This window comes from Euprymna scolopes, chromosome 29 (assembly GCF_053919585.1).
Source record: "Euprymna scolopes isolate OS-2025 chromosome 29, ASM5391958v1, whole genome shotgun sequence".
Classification (NCBI taxonomy): Eukaryota; Metazoa; Mollusca; class Cephalopoda; order Sepiida; family Sepiolidae; genus Euprymna; species Euprymna scolopes.
Genome location: NC_136510.1, coordinates 20,627,275 through 20,645,050, shown reverse-complemented (window position 1 = coordinate 20,645,050; position 17,776 = coordinate 20,627,275). Strand labels below are relative to the sequence as shown.

Below are 17,776 nucleotides of genomic sequence, written 5' to 3'. Positions count from 1 at the left end.
AACAAATCAATAGGTATGTTTATTTGTTTGTTTGTTTGTTGTTGTTGTTGTTGTTGTTGTTGTTGTTGTGGTTGTGGTCGTTCGGGGTGGGGGTTGCGGTGTATCGCCCCTTGTTCCTGGAATGTGACAATTAGAGGACAAAAGAAACGAAAGGTTCGAAGTTACTGAAAGTAAACCGAAGATCCACCTTCTACTCTCCTTATCCTTATGGTGCAGTTCTAGGAGGTCCATCCTCCCAAGACTTACCTCCTATCTTTTTAGTGGAGTAAGTTATTTCTTATTGCCTGAGTCACCTTCGACCGGAAAATGCCGTTGGCTATCCAGTCAACTTTTTTAAAAGTCAAAATACTCGTCCTTTAGAAACACTAGCTCGACTTCCCCACTTCCGACCCTGTGTCACATCTTCCTCCGGTAGAAAGACAGTAAACATCAGCTCACTCGAGGGAGGACACCACAGAAATTCAAAGAAATAGTCAAGACCAGACCGGTCAGCATTTGTCGGGAGGGCGGCTCAGGCGAGCAGCTATAAACCACTTCCTGCTCTATAAAAGAGAAGATAATGCTTGAAATTACTGCCTTCGAGGAACGAACTGAATCTTACCTTGGCAGAGTACAATTTAATTTTAAGTTTCTGACGTGTTATTTTGGATTTTTTAGATGACAGTTCTCATCTTGAATGTTATTCGCACAACGTTTCAGTCGATGTAACCTTCGACCTTCTACAAGGGTATCTTGTCGAACTCCGGAATCTTTCTCGTCGAACTCGAGAATCTGCGCTTTTTCATTCCCTTAATTGTTTTCATCAATCATATCATAATATTCTTCATCATTAAACGGACGATCCATCCATCTTGTCAGCGTTTATCCTCGAGTAGATTTAGCCTTAATAAGTGATGATTTATTAGGGAAAAAAGATTAGTCAAAGAAATAGTTCCATGAGCAAGCTAAACCCTAATGTCACGACAGACTTACTTCTCTACGAGGTCTAGTTTATATGTGTCAGCTTTTTATCGGTTTACCAGGGCCTCTTTTGAAAGATGGGTGATTTTCCAGGATAGTCAACAAATTCAAAAGGGGAAGTGAAATAATAAGTACACAACAAATATGTGTTACCAAAGGCAAGATAAATTACTTTTCTACCTACCTAGATATTTTTTAAAATGTGTTTTAACTTATTTTAAAGTGATTTTTTTTATTAAGAAGAAAGGAAGTGTAAATCCTGTCGAATTAGAAAAAAAAACATATATAATCTCATTAGAGCAATAGTTACGCCTCGATTATCGCTAAAAATTCAAAAATTAAACAAAATACTGCTGGAAACGCATTCAATAAATAACAGTAATGGGACAAAAATGTAAAGTTCTGCATGTATTTTGTTTAATTTTCGATTTTTGAGCTATTATTAATGTTTGACTATTTATTTTTAATTAAAAATACTTTAAAATAAGTTAAAACACACAAAAAAAAAAAAACTTATCCAAGTAGGTAGAAGAGTTAATTAGTTTCCCTTGGTAACATTTATTTGTTATGTATTTTTCACCTTTTTTTTTTTTTTGTTTGTTTTAGTTAAATGTTGAGACATTGAAGCTTCTGATTGGTTGATTGTCATAACCGTCGGGTTATAATAGACGCTCGTCGTAATAATTGGAGTCATACCCTCACCAGAAATCAAAAACATTTTAACAGTTTTATTGACTTTCCTGGAAAATCACGTAAAGATGTTTTGATATTTTGTTAGGTCTTTTGAATAAAAAAAAAAAGTGAAATGTGCTCCATGGATTTTCGTAGGACGTGTTGATTTCCAGAAGTTCGGAGACGCGCGGTTTAAGATGACAGACAGACCTGACGCATTCAGTTTCATTGCTAGTGAAACCTGCGAGATATTTGTGACAGGATGTGGGCAGATTTAATGGGGCGAGAAATCGTAAAACTGCACGGCCTTCAAAAGAATATTTATGTTAGGCTCATTGGACGAGCTACAGATTAAAAGGATTAACAACCTATCCCTAAAACAACACACACACACGTGTGTGTGTATGTGTGTTTGTGTGTTCGCGCGTGTGCGTGTAGAGTTTTCCTTTCATGTTACTCGTGAGGTCACCCATTAGGATCGAGTTAGGCTGTTCGAATTAAGAAAAATTAGATTTCGATTTGTTCTGCTCGATATATCCCCCTCTTCCTTTTTTCTCGTTCTCCTAAAAGTTTCGGCTTAAGAATACCTTTACTTATATATATATTATTTTTTAAAATATAATTATCCACTGACACGTGTTTCGTCGTCCACGACTCATCAGCGTGGTTGAATCTAGCGAGATTCGAAATCGGCACCTCGTGATAAGAAGCTTAAACCTCTACCATGCGGCTAACCTCGCCGGACTACCAAATGTATCACTTTTACGTAGATGTTTTTATTTGTTTTTGTTAGCGATACTTGCTTGAATGAATTAACGTATTTATACGAAAGTGCATTTTTATCTAAATGCTTGTTGGGAAGAATTTCCCATTGACCAATCTGATACCCACACACACACACACACACACACACACACACACACACACACACACACACACACATATATATATATATATATATATATATATATATATATATATATATATATATATATAAGTGAACGTGTCTGTGTATCTGTCTGTCTGTGTGTCTGTCTGTGTGTGTACATTTCCCTACGCAATAACTCTGTCAATTTTTAGTCTACAGACTCGAAATTTGATATACAGGTTACTGAGATTTGGGAAAATCTATGTGATCGATTTTCGGCCAAAAGTTTCGCTGTTAAGGGGTCAAAGTTCAACAATTTGTCCTTTGAGAACTCTACCAAACTCCTTCGACAATTTTCGGTCTAAACACTTGAAATTTTAAATATAGGTTCCTTGGACATGAATCTAACTTAATAACTTGAGTTGAACCCAAAACAATAAATTTTAAGGGGTCATAATAGGGGTCAAAGTTTAAAGAAATTTGACATCTGCGGTCTCAAATTACTCAGACAATTTCTGGTTTAAACATTTGAAATTTTACATAAAGGGTATTCAGAGATAGGGCAATCTTTTTCATCGGTTTGGATCGAAAATTTTTAGTTACCAATATATAAATGTATGTATGTATGTATGTATGTTTGCATGTCTGCCCAACACTATCGACAGAGGCGACGGGTTTTCTCAAGATCAGTATCGTTTTGAAGTTCGACCTTTTCAGACGATAAATACAAAAAAATTGGCTAAAACCATTAATATCTTCCCCTTCAATTAGACACTTATCTACTTGGGGGATGTCGCTTTTTTCGCCGATATTTTTGAAAGTCATCCTCTCCTTTAGAATGCCTATCCTTAATTTAAAAGAAATGTCACTTCCGCTTTAGAGGTGGTCGTAACAGCATAGACGCCAGGTTTTCCCCCCGTTCTTTTCCTCCTTTGCGGTACGGGTTCGAGCCTGCCTTCCTACTACCACCTTTTTTTTTTTTGCTCAACATACACATCCAAACACCCGGGCAACGCCGGGCTGAAATGCTAGTATATAAATACTAAAAAAAAGTGAACGTGTGTGTGTGTGTGTGTGTGTGTGTGTACATTTCCCTACGAGGTATAATAAAGCGAGAACAAGTTTAAGTCTACAGACTCGAAACTTGATATACAGGGTGCTGAGATTTGGAAAAAGCTTTGTGATCGGTCTTCGGCCAGAAATTTGGCTGTTAAGGGGTCAAAGTTCAACAATTTGACCTTTGAAAACTCCACCCAACTCCTCCGACAATTTTGGGTCTAAACACTTGATATTTTAGATATAGGTTCCTTAGACATGGATCTAACTTAATAACTTGAGTTGAGCCGAAAACAATAAATGTTAAGGGATCATAATAGGGGTCAAAGTTTAAAAAATTGACCGCTTTTTTTTTGTTTTTGCTCAACATACACCTCCAAACATCCGGGAAACGCCGGGTTGAAATGCTATTATGTCTATATATCTATAAAAGTGAAATTATCTTCGTGTGTACGTCTGTCTATGTGTGGACATTTCCCTACCAAATTACTCTGTCAATTTTCATCTACAGACTCGAGATTTGACATAAGGTGTATTAAGATAAGCAAAAATCTTTTTAATCGGTTTTCGGCCAGAAATTTTGTTGTCAAGGGATCAAAGTTACATTATTTGATCTGTAAAAATTCTACCAAACTCTTCCGCCAATTTTGGGTCTAAACACTCGAAATTTTAAATGTAGATTACTTGGACAGTGATGAAACCTTTTTAATTTGATTTGAACCCAAAACAATAAATGTTATGGGGGTCAAAATTGGGTTCAAAGTTTTAAAAAAATTTGACCTCTCAGTCAATTTTTGGTCTAAACATTTGAAATTTTACATAAAGTGTATTCAAACACGCAGCAAGCTTTTTAACCTTTTTTCTTTACAGAAATCATTGACTTGCGTCTTGCAACGTATCCTCGCAAATTAAATTTCTTTAATCTGTTATTGATAGTAGAAATAGACCACTTGTTAATAAGACTGCACTTTTGTTGGATTTGGGGAGCCGTTTCAAATCTGTTTCTTAGGCTGCGGATCTTGATAGCATTGTCTTTCCTGTTAGAAGTAACTCTAGTACGACCAGATGTAGAGGCATCACGAATACTGTCGGTGTTTTGGTGCTTTTGCACAGTCTTTCGTACCGTTTTCTCATCACATTCCAATCTGCGGCCGATTTCCCGATTGGATAAACCAGAAAGGTGAGATTAATGAGCTCCTGACGATCACTAAGAGAAAGTCGTGGCATATGGACTAAATGTTACGTTGTATAACCTTGAACAACAACAATTACGATTAGAGATGCTTTATTGCCTGTTGGTGGATATTTTAAACTGATTTAGGGGCGATAATCTAAGCTGGTTTTAAGCGTATTTGTTGCTGCGGACTTTCTTTTTGCCTCACCAATTTGAAGTTATTTTTGTAAATTGACGTGAACACTAGAATATTTCAATTAAAAGTCAAATATGAACAAGTAAAATTATAGAAGAATAAAAGGCCAATATAATAAGGTATAGTTTGTTTAAACGGTTACATTGGATTTAACTTAAATTTGCAGTTTTTGAAAAAAAATTACAAGAGCGGACTTTCTTTTGGCCGCCTGTATATATATATATATATATATATATATATATATATATATATATATATATATATATATATATATATATATATAGATTCTGAGTCAGCGATCGGTTTATTTAGCCGGAAAAGCTGAACCAAATAAACAAGCTGCCATAAATATACAATAAACATGAACTGTATTCGTGCAAGTTGTTTATTTAGATTTTGTCAACAAACAACACCACACGGTTGTGTAGGGGGGGGGGGCTCGCTTTATTATACCTCGTTCCATTCGTGTCGATTAGTTGCGTTGACCAGAAGGTATAAGGGTGGGTGAGATCTTGACTGACCCGCCCCTTATCGGCATCTCCATGCGACACGTCCTCCCTCCTCCTATTTATTTTTCTCCGTTTCAAGAAATGCTCGTCAAACAGTCACTGATTAAGCCGGAATACGGTCAGCCATTTTGTTTTCATCCGCCATTAAATTATTCATGATGGTGACTCGGCAGTTTTAGACAAATGACTCATTCTGAAAGACTCATTTGCTCGATGAGGAGACCGTGTTATTTGTATGAGAGCCAAATGCGCCCTAAAATGGAGTACTGCTGCCACATCTCAGGAGTGTCTGCTCGGAGCGACCTATCCTGCCTTGATAGAGTTCAAAATCGGCTTCGAAACACAATAGGCGAAGCCCTTCTCTCCTCCCTACAACCTTTTTCCAACAGAAGAGATGTTGCGAGTTCGTCTCTACTCTGCTGTTATTTTCCCGGCAAGTTCTCGTCTGAGCTTTCATCTCAGCCCCCCCCCACCCTGCTAAACTTTCACAAAGAACACTCGTTAAACTACAACCACTGATTTTCTATAAGGTCCATATATCTAAATGCAAATTCTACAAAGTTGCTTTGCTATAACTGTCCGCTTGTAGAACTCTGTTCCACTGATCTGCTTCCCAACTGACTACAACATGGTTGTCTTCACGTCTTATGTGAACAAGTTGTTGATGCCCCATCCTATCAAATAATCAAATCCCACTCAATTTTCATCACTACTGATCAATACGCTGTTGTCTCAATGATCACCGAACAATCATTAACCATATATATACTACAATTACAATAGAAAAATGCGAGCATGAAAAGTAATATGGTTAAGCTTAAACATGGAAAAGTAAAGGATTAGTTGTTAAAAGTGGAAAAGAAAAGGACAAGATATTCTAGTAAAAAATAAAATAAATTTATAACTTAAAATATTGCAGCATTAAGAATTGATTATATGTTATAAATTGAATTTTGAATAAAATTCTTAATGCTGCAATATTTTAAGTTATAAATTTATTACATTTTTTACAAAATTATCTTGTACTTTTCTTTTCCAGTTTTAACAATTAGTCCTTGTTTATTTAATAGTTTTACACACAAAAAATATATAATTGATAAAAAATATTTCTACCTTTTTTTTAATTATAGGTTTCGCATACTTTTTATATGCAAGATTCTAATATTTTCCATTCTTGAATAAATGTGAAACTTTCGGCGTAACATGATTTTTATATAATCTTAAAAAATAAAAATAAAAAATATTTAAAAGCAGGAATATAGAAAAATAATTTAATTAAAAAAGGTAAGAACCATACAAGCGTTCACGATAGGAATCTATGGATGCACGGCTAAGTAAAAAAAAAAAAAAAGAAGAAGAAGAAGAAGAAGAAGAAAACCAGCATTCCCCACTTCCCTTTAACTATCTGTCGTCATTCTCAGACAGCCTTTCGACTGTATGAAATTTTGGGCTTACGTATAATCCATCTTTAGAGTTTTGTTGACATTCTGCCAAGCGAGAATCTCTCGCTTTTGTGATCTACTTAAGTTATTTTTTTTTTTTAAATTTAATTCAATATCTTAGGACTTTACTTTACTAATTATAATTGAAATAAACCCAGAAAACTAATATTTATCTTTCAAAGGATTTTTACAATGAATTTATTTAACTTCAGAATTTAGCTGAATTAGTTAGCTCGTCGTGAAAATATTTTTCATAACTTTTTTTTCACGTATGCAAATATGTTTTTTTCTTTTTGGAAATTAACTTTAGTCTTTAATTAAGTTTAATCCTTAATCTTTCAAATACAATCAAACAAAGTAGTCGGAAACCTACAGACAATTATGAAAGATCGGCTTTCAAAACTAGGTCCCTCTAACTTTATCCGCCATTTTTACCCGTACCTAATTATTTAATAATAAAACTTACAAACTTACATTTTACATTTTTGCCGTTCGGTCCACCCATGCTTCTTCAAATTAGTAAAAATTATACCATTAAAAAAAAAAAAAAAATTATTAAATTTTTTTTTTAATTGTTTTTTTTTCTTTAAATGTTTTTATCGAGCTTATAAAAAATACCTAACGGTTAGACAGGAATATGACGTGTTGTCATAGCAACGTTTAAATGCTGACGGTTGAAAAAAATGTGGTAAAAATTTGGACGAAATTTCCTCCTCAATGCAAAAAGTGTACTTACTGCACACTATGTTAATCATTCCGTGAGTGAGAACAAGCTAGCTCCAAAGAAAACAATCTAATGTATAAAACTCACTATGTCTGTCTGTCTGTTTCCATATTTTCAAACTCTATCTCTTCCGAAACTAAAAGTCGCGGAGTGGCGCTAGGGACCTCAAATGCTTGCCTTTTTATGGGCTGTTCTTTTATGGGTCTTTAGCCGATTAAAATAATTTTTAAACGGCAAAAAGGGATCAAAATTGAAAAAGATCGTTATACATTTTATACGTTCATGTTAGGTCATTTTTAATCAGTTCATATGCGTGTCACGTTAGTACAGTGGTAACGTCACCAGCTTTGAATGCTACAGTTTTGCTTTCGGTTTCGATTCTAGCTGATAGCACACAAATACTTTTTTTACTTTTGAAATCACGACTCTATAATAACATACACAAAACCTGGACGAATTAAAATATCATATGTAAGCATATTTTACGACCGGGCAACACCGGGCGCCCTCGCTAGTAATCTCTAAAGTTAAACAATGCATTGCTTAAGGAGATTTAAATGTCAGAAATGTAGACTTCATAAAGATGAGGTCTGCATTGGATCCTTAGACCATTAAAAGGAAGATACCATCTATTTTCTTAAATTCAGTGGTGAATAATCTCTTATCAAGACCCAAACCCACTCGAGGACGAAGATTAATGAGATCGAAAAGTTTGCCGGTTTCGATTCTAGCTGATGGCACCTAAATATTTTTTTACTTGTGAAATCACGACTCCATAATAATATATATGATATCTGAACAAATTAAAATATCGTATTTAAGCGTATCTTACGCCGGGGCAAAGCCGGGTGCTCCTCTGCTAGTAATTATATAACTGCTACAAGTGAGGGAAGTAGGATGTATAACAATCTTGGTTCGTCATTTCTTGTCAGAAGCAAACATAGACGAGGTAGCATTCTATTGTTACGCTGTTGCGTTATGGAATTTGTGACTCTCTTGCAAATTTTTACAGAGTAGCGAGTTGAACGTCCAAGTACAACGGTGGAAATGTGACTCGATTACTTTTATCCTTCGGCAGGGTTAAGGGATGGGGGACTCGGAAGCTCTTGATAGTTTCCCCGTCAGCTGTTGCATTTGAAGCTAAGTTGTAAAGATTTGTTGGTGAGAGATATTGTTTTTTGCACTTTGGCGATTGTTTCATGTTTAACGAATAAAGCGTGTTTCGTATCTTTTCCGATTGAAATAACAACTGTTCGTTTGGCATGAAACAACGCCGCCATGTTTTCTTGTCATGAGAATTATCTTCAAAGCAACGGACAGAAAAGCTAAACAAAATCAAATATTCACATAATTCAATCATGGGAGGAATAAAAGTGTAAAAAACAAAAACAACATAAGCTTTCCGCTCGCAATATCGCCACGCCCAAAGTTGTTTCTGTGGTCTTCTTCTCCTTCATCCCCTCCTCTGCCGTGTCGTCGTCTCTCACATTGGCGGCTTCATGAGTATAAAAAAAAGAAAGAAAAGAAACTCCAACGCATTTTGTAAATATCAGTTGCACTCTCTCTGTGTGACACCATAGTCCATATCTACGTTCTGTCCTGGGCATGTTCGTCAGTTGCCTTATATTGCGTCCAAATCACAACTGTCTTCAACTAAAAAACTGTCGTCGATTGTCACAAGCCAAAGACTGTCCGCAACTTCAAAACTCACTGACCTCTATATCCGATCCTTTGTTCCAGTCATCTGTCACACCTTGACTAACAATCCCCTGTCAGCTTACTTTTGTGTGTCCTATTGTTCTGCTGATGAACTTATGTCCTCTTTTTGTTGTATTTCCTCCATTTTCTTAAAACTTCCTATCGTTTAGAAGGAACGTCGAAAGTATGACAAAGGAAGGAGATATCATTCTCCCTCGACTAATACACATAAGAGACACATGCTCCTGACAGTCATAATTATAAACTAAGAACATCTGATGTTTACAAAGTGACATACTGAATTCACAGCGAAACACATCTTGAATAAATGGACTCGTTTTATGAATACTAATAAAAACAATTTGCTTGATCTTTTGATTGCAAACACTATACTATGAATCAAAATTCTATAATGTATATTTGACAGTGATTGAAGTGAGATCCAGATTTAGTCACGTTTGGAGTTATCATCTTCTCTATCTTCTTCTCTTCTCTTCTTCTATTCTTCTTCTTCTTCTATCTATTCTATCTATATAAATTAAATGAACTCATTTTTCCCGTCGGATTTTGACCTTAATAGGATTAAAAATCAAAATATTTCATGCAAATATAATATGCACAAACGGCAGAACAATATCTGAGGTGTGTTATAGGCTTATTATTTGTCAAATTCCTCGATAATCTTAGATTTCTATACTTTTTCTGCTGAGAAGTCACGGCCAAAATCGGTTAAGATCAATGGAAGTGGTAAAATATTTTCTCCCTAATAAATTCCTCCTCCCCCTGCCACCACTTAACACCGTTTGGGGATCGTTCACAAGGAACAGTTGAGAAGAGAACACCGGTTTGGCTTCGTAGTTCTTTCATGTGAAGTTATTTAAAATCACTAAACTAAGCTGCAGTGCTCTGTGGCGTACTGGTTAGCGTGCTGGACAATTCACATTATATTTTCACGTTCGCGCCGACCTACCGTAGTCGTTTTTTTTTTTTTTCCCTAAACAACTGGAATGGACTTTTCTTGGTGGCCGAACTGTTAACGTTGCAGATGTTTTTTTTTTTTTCACACTTTATTTTCCTACTTTTACTCATGACTCCGGGTTTGATCCTTCCTACTTACCTACCATAACATTTTTTAACCCCCCCCCCTGTCCCGGAAACAAACACTCGGGCAACGCCGGGTACCCCCGCTAGTCATTTAAATAAGATTGCATTGCGTTTCTAATTATTGTTTTTATGAATAAATCTGTCTAATTATTGTGTTTATGAATAAAAACATAGTTGAACACATTTGTATTTGAAGCGCAATCGTCAAGACGGACGCGCGGTAAGAATCTTGGTTTCGAGATATTCGAATCGTCCGACAATTAGTACAGTGACATTAGTCCCATTTCACACACACACACACACACACACACACACACACACACACACACACACACACACACACACACACACACATATATATAATTTAAAGGGGGATAGAACAGTTGTCTAACGAGCAGAGTGTATTTTAATGTGATAGTAAAATTACTAATTTAATTAAAATACCAGAAAAGAACAGTGCTCGTTGTAATTCAGATATATAATAAGCTCGATAGGTAAATATCCTAGAGCTACTTTAATATTTAGTAAGGTGATTGATAATTTAAAATTCAAATTCAAATTAAAAATTAAAAATCTGTTTCATAAGAAGGAACACAACAAAGTCAATAATTTGTATGATCGTTTCGGAAACGATGTTTTTATTGCGATAGACATTAAGTCATGGACAATAATTTTGACATATAGTTTTTTTTAAAACAAAGTCTCCCCATCAGAAAAAGATATTGGGTGTTTTTTTTATATATATATAAAAAAGACACCATAAGTAAACCTAGCATTTTTTAAGTAAGGTATATATATATATATATATATATATATATATATATATATATATATATATATATATATATATATATAAAATTGTTAAATTTTATTAAAATATATTATAACCTTATATTTAAACCCAATTTATATTTATATTTTTATTCTATTTTTTATTCTCAACCCATATTACTTTGCTTATCAACATTAATAAGTAACTATTTTCTTTTGTATTTTAATGTTTTCCAGATACATCTGCCTTACTTAAAAATGCTAGGTTTATTATGGTGTCTATTTTATATATAAAAAAACCCAATATTTTTGCTGATGAGGAGACTGTTTAAAAAACAAAAACTATATGTCAAAATTATTGTCCATGACTTAATGTCTATCACAATAAAAACATCGTTTCCGAAACGATCGTACAAATTATTGACTTTGTTGTGTTCCTTCTTATGAAACAGATTTTTAATTTTTAATTTTAATTTTAAATTATCAATCACCTTACTAAATGTATATATATATATATATATATATATATATATATATATATATATATATATATATATATGATTTAGTTGTGATACAACGAAATAGTACTATATGTGGATGACTAATAAGACCCCTCCTTGGGTTGAGCACTTTGTAAATATATTTTTACCCGATGCGTATTCAAGCGATTAAGCGAAGCCCACTGACAGTTTGAGCATTTGCGACGGAAAAATGCTAATTTAATATGCATTTGAGGAGAAATATTTACGGGCACAGTTCTTGGTCCACTGGTTAGGGCTGCTGTCTGTCAACACGATAGTTGTAGGTTCGATCCATGGCTGGGAAAAGGTGTGTGTCTAGCCGCACTGACGAGTTGTGATACAACAAAACAGTACTGTATGTGGATGACTATATCGATATATATATATATATATATATATATATATATATATATATATAACTACTTCATTTATTCACATACATTTAATATACGAAAGTACAGATTTATGCGTAAACTTTAAGTATTTACTTCAAAAGTGCTCATTTGCGAAAGAAAACCCGAATAACAAGAAACATTACATAGGCATGACTTCCTTAGACTTCAAAACCCGATACTATGACCACAAAAGCACATTCAAAAATAAAAAACACCGTATAAAAACAACACTAGCGAATAAATACTGGGAACTCAAAGAAAGCGGACATTCGCCGGTAGTCGAATGGAAAATAATGAGACAAGCTACCACATGCAGACATTTAGACGACCCATGTAAATTATGCCTCCATGAAAAATTTTCTATCCTGTACTTTAAAGAACCTCAAAATCTATTAAACTGTAGGCGGGGAATAGCAAACAACTGTGTTCACAAAATAAACCTTTCTCTAGGATAGCGATACAAAATAGCTCTAAAACTAACAACAACAATAGAAAACAAACAAATAAATAAATTAAATAAACATGAATATACATAAACGATCACACACATATATGTATATATATATATATATATGTATATATGTGTATATATGTGCATTATTGTGTACACATAGGTATATTTATATGTATAAAAAAAAGGAGAACGGCCACCTAAAACCACTCACCTAGTTCTAAAACAGATCCTTTGTTTGATAAAATGTATGCCCATTGGCTGATAGGAAGGGGCGCGGTGGAGACTAGAAAGCTGATTGGCCAACTAGAAATCCTCAACATATATAAAAACAAGAAGCAACGACAGAATTCGCGCATAAGCCTGACGAATCCTATAGTTGGATGAAACACAGAATATTCAGTGTAGCTTAATCGCCATATATATTTTATAAATCACTAATTACTATATATATATATATATATATATATATATATATATATATATATATATATATAAATTTATTTACACAAACATTGATGGCTACTTATGTGCATACATGTTTCTGTAATCCCCCGCGTTGGGGGATTACGTCTTCAGGCCAAGAATTATCATCGAGAACTGATATTTCAAACAAAAACATTTTCTTATTTCGTTTACAAAGTTAGAATGTAACATGGGTGGGAGTTATGAGCGGGGGAGAGGATAAGTGAGGTCTTTCAAGATAATAAACATCTTTTTTATTTATTTTTTTATGTATATATATACAGAGAGAGAGAGAGAGAGAGAGAGAGAGAGAGAGAGAGAGAGAGAGAGAGATATGAGATTGTACAAAAGTTAATTAAATCACTAAGTTTTGTCTAAGTCTTTTATTTATATACGAAGGAAGTTCCAAAAATAATACTTCCTGTTATTCTAATATTTCGATAGGGAGAAGCGCTCATGAATAGTATCCATAATATGTATTTCTGAAAACCTTGGCCATCGTAATACGCTTTCTTTATTTACAGCACTATTCAATTATATATATTATATCAATCAGTGAATCTATTTTGCCCTTAACTCATCAGAAGAAATAGCAACAATCAATCCATCCAAAGGATTTATTGTTGCTATTTCTTCTGATGAGTTAAGGACAAAATAGATTCACTGATTGATAAATTGATTAAGTGATTTATTTTGTGCTACGAAAAGACACTGTCAAAATTTGTAAATGGCAACTGAATTAAAGGAATAAGTTGTTAGATGATCAATATCATAAACTTTCGAATATAGACTGCTATGCAATTACATTGAGCTTCTTAAATAAGGATTAGTATATATTATAAAGAAATAAAGTATATTTCCACACACACACACACACACACACACACACACACACACACACACATGTATATATATATATATATATATATATATATATATGAATATTCCGCGTTTCATACACTCTAGGACTCTTCAGGCTTATGCGCATAAGCCTGAAGAGTCCTAGAGTGGATGAAGAGTCCTAGATGGATGTGACTTTAAACTATATCCGATGGTGAGGCCCCAGCTTGCGGGCTTTGGGGAGTGTGGCGCCACCCTTTAATTGTCATTGCTCCCAGGTCCACTCTTACCCGGAGTTGTAGTATCTGTTAGGGTCCCAACTATGGGTTAAATAGAAACCGATTTGAAAAAATATATTCTATTAAAAAAATTTTCTTCAAAATCACTGGCTTCGGCATTAAATAACCTGAAAAGGGTTGACATGCCGTAAAACAATAACAACCATATACATATATATTGGCGCCAAAAAGAAAGACCGCACTTATCATTGTTTTAAAAACCACAAATTTAAGCTTAATTAAATGTGACTGTTTAGACAACCTTTGATTTGCCCCGTTATCGCTCTATAATTTTATCTGCTCATATTTGACTTTTAATTGAAGTATGCTAGTCAATTTAAAAAATAAAAAGGCAAAAAAGAAACTCCGCAGCAACAAATGAGCTTGAAACCAGCTTAAAATATCTATCTTTTAGGCAAGATGGTGGGGGTTCAGTTTTGGTGTTGGGCGTTATTAGTGCTCAAGGATGAGAGTTCATATAGAAACGGAAAAAAGAAACAAAACAACATACTGAAGATGGAGTATACCTCTGAAATATATTTGTGATAAACTTCAAACAAGTAAAATATTTGTTTATTTTCCTAATATTACGTTGTGATTTGGCTTTCAAGCGCACTTGATGCGTATTTTATTTTATACACTAACCCAACTTATAAATTCCTTTAAACTGAAATTTATTTTCTACATACATTTTGTATCTTATATTCTCTTTCGTCTTATAGGTGCACAGACAGACACACACACACAGACGTGTAGCTTTCTTACATCGTCTTGTATTTTTATAGACAGACAGACAGACAGACAGACCTGAGAATATAAGATACAAAATGTATGTAGAAAATAAATTTCAGTTTAAAGGAATTTATAAGTTGGGTTAGTGTATAAAATAAAATACGCATCAAGTGCGCTTGAAAGCCAAATCACAACGTAATATTAGGAAAATAAACAAATATTTTACTTGTTTGAAATTTATCACAAATATATTTCAGAGGTAGACTCCATCTTCAGTATGTTGTTTCTTTTTTTTCCGTTTCTATATGAACTCTCATCCTTTACGTTATTCTAGGCCCTGGACGATTAGCACTAATAACGCCCAACACCAAAACTGAATCTTGTCAAATTTGGTAGCTGTACGGGAAACGGCGTGTGCGTACTAAGGGTTCCCCTTATAAGTGACTTCTCTCTCCATCGATCCCACTTTATAATGCCCATTTCAGATCTTTAACACCTCTTCTGTCGTTGTATGTGGTCAGTTTAGTATAATAGTAAATCATATAGGGGCCTATTCTTGTACACACACACACACATATAATAAAGCCCATTATAATTTTAAAGCAACACACACACACACACACACACACACACACACACACACACATATATATATATATTAGGGCTATGGTTGGTGGTTGTTCGTTAAGTAGATTACTAACTTTCATACTTTTCCGATTCAGTAGACTGGAAAATATTTACGATTGTAATCTTTATGCGATTTAGAGTGCGTTTATATGACACTCTCTTCTTTCTATAAATGTTTGGCGCCATACTAAAAGGGAAAAATGCTTTGACTTTCTTTCAGGGAAATAAGATTTTAACTAAATGCGAATTTGTCATTTCCGTTTTGTACGGGACTTATTTTCATACGTCGTAAACAGGTGATTGGTGGAACGTTTGGGAAAACTCTGGACACTCCCTCACCCCCCACACACCATTTTTTAAAATTTTCACTTCCATTATTTTGAATAGTGCGTCGAATTTCGTATCATTTAGATCCATCGGACTACTGTTCTAATCTTGAGTGTCATTTTCACAAAATTTTGGGTCGATGCAACCCCCGACCTTCTTCAAGTGTATCGTGTCGAACTCGGGAATGTTTCTGTCGAACTCGAGAATTTAAACGGAATTTCGAACGGAACCCTTTATTTACTTCACAAGGTAGCATGTTCTTGTTCTGTCAACCATGACTGGATAGAGGTCCTTAGTAATTCGCTATTGCATTTTTCAATCATCCATGCTGAGAATTGAACCTTCAAGAGAATATCACTTTCACAATTGATTTTTCCAAGTACTCTAACCATTGCGCCATGGGCTCTTGCGTACGTTGTGAAAATGACACTCAACATCAGAACACTAGCCCGAGTAACCCAAATAATTCGAATAACCAATCTTCATTTTACAAATTCAGATGCATCAAATTTGTAATACGAAGTCCGTTACATTAATGTAGTTGTGCTAATAAAAGCAATCCCGATGGCCATTAGTCGCGTGCTCGCGTGTAATTAATGAATGCGTGAATGTAGGATTGACATGAAATTCTTAAAGATAAACTAAAATGGCCGAAAAATGGGCCGAAATGACTTAAATAAATAAATAAATAAAAAGTAAATGATTAGAATGACTTTAATGAACTTAAGGATGAATTGAATCACCTTAAGAATGACTTGAATGCTTAAAAAATAACTGGAATCCTTCAAAAACAACTTCAATGATCTGGAGAATGCCTTGAATCCTTTTGAGACTGACTGGTTGTAAGGTAGGTGATCATTTTACATTAAATTAACAGAGAAAAGTGATCCCCCACTTTATATCACAAAGTTACAAGCATCAGTACAGCATGTAGTAAGAACAGATACTACACTTTGATCTTGACCAAAAAGCCAAGAAAAAGGTATTTATTTGCGCCCCCACTGAGCAAATTAGGCACAAGGCCGATTTTTAATGTGAGGAGTGAAGGGGAAATGGGGACCAACTCCCCGGGGAGTAGGGGAGCTGGATAGTGACAATTGGTATGAAAGGTTGCCCCTATATTGACCAAGGTCTTATATGTGAGGTTGGTATTTATTTGCTCTCCCACCGAGCAAATTAGGCACAAGACCGATTTTTTTCAGAGAGTTTTTTCAGAGAGTTTTTTCATTATATATATATATATATATATATATATATATATATGTATATATATATATATATATATATATATATATATTATTTTATTTTATTTTATATCACAAAGTTACAAACATAAGTACAGCATATATATATATATATTATTTTATTTATTTTATATATATATATATATATACATATATATATATATATATATATATATATATATATATAAGTCAGTCAACTTAGCTAATGTGCGCATATCGTCATATAATGATTAGATCACTGACTGACGTTAAAAGCATTGAATAAGAATAAATGTTCAGATTCAACTGTATCTCTCGCTGTTGACGGTAGCCGAGTGGTTCGGGTCCTTGCTAATGAAACCAGACATGACTTCCGTTGCCGCGGTTCGAATCTCTCAATTGGCGTTAATCGTGACACCCTGCACTGATGATTCCCCAAAAGGATGAAACACTAGTGTCTATAGGTATTTAATAATTATAATAGTAAATTATATATATATATATATATATATATATATATATATATATATATATATATAAGAGTAGGTAGTAGTTTGCTTGAAGCATTTTTGGTAAAGAAATATATAGAATTTTTTTTTTTTTTAAGCTAAAGACAATGCGGGGAATGACCGGAATTATGAAAGTGAAGATAGAAAAACAAAAACATGTAGACGGGCGTGCTTGAGTAGAGGAGTGTCTAGCCTTATTCGTCTATCTTTCCTCACCTCAATGTATTATTTATA

General features: G+C 34.1%; 1 pseudogene; it reads right to left on the bottom strand.

Annotated features, from left to right (window-relative positions):
- Positions 1-16,652: 16,652 nt before the first annotated feature.
- LOC145253070 (U2 spliceosomal RNA) lies at positions 16,653-16,794 on the bottom strand (annotated as a pseudogene).
- Between the last annotated feature and the right edge of the window lie 982 nt (positions 16,795-17,776).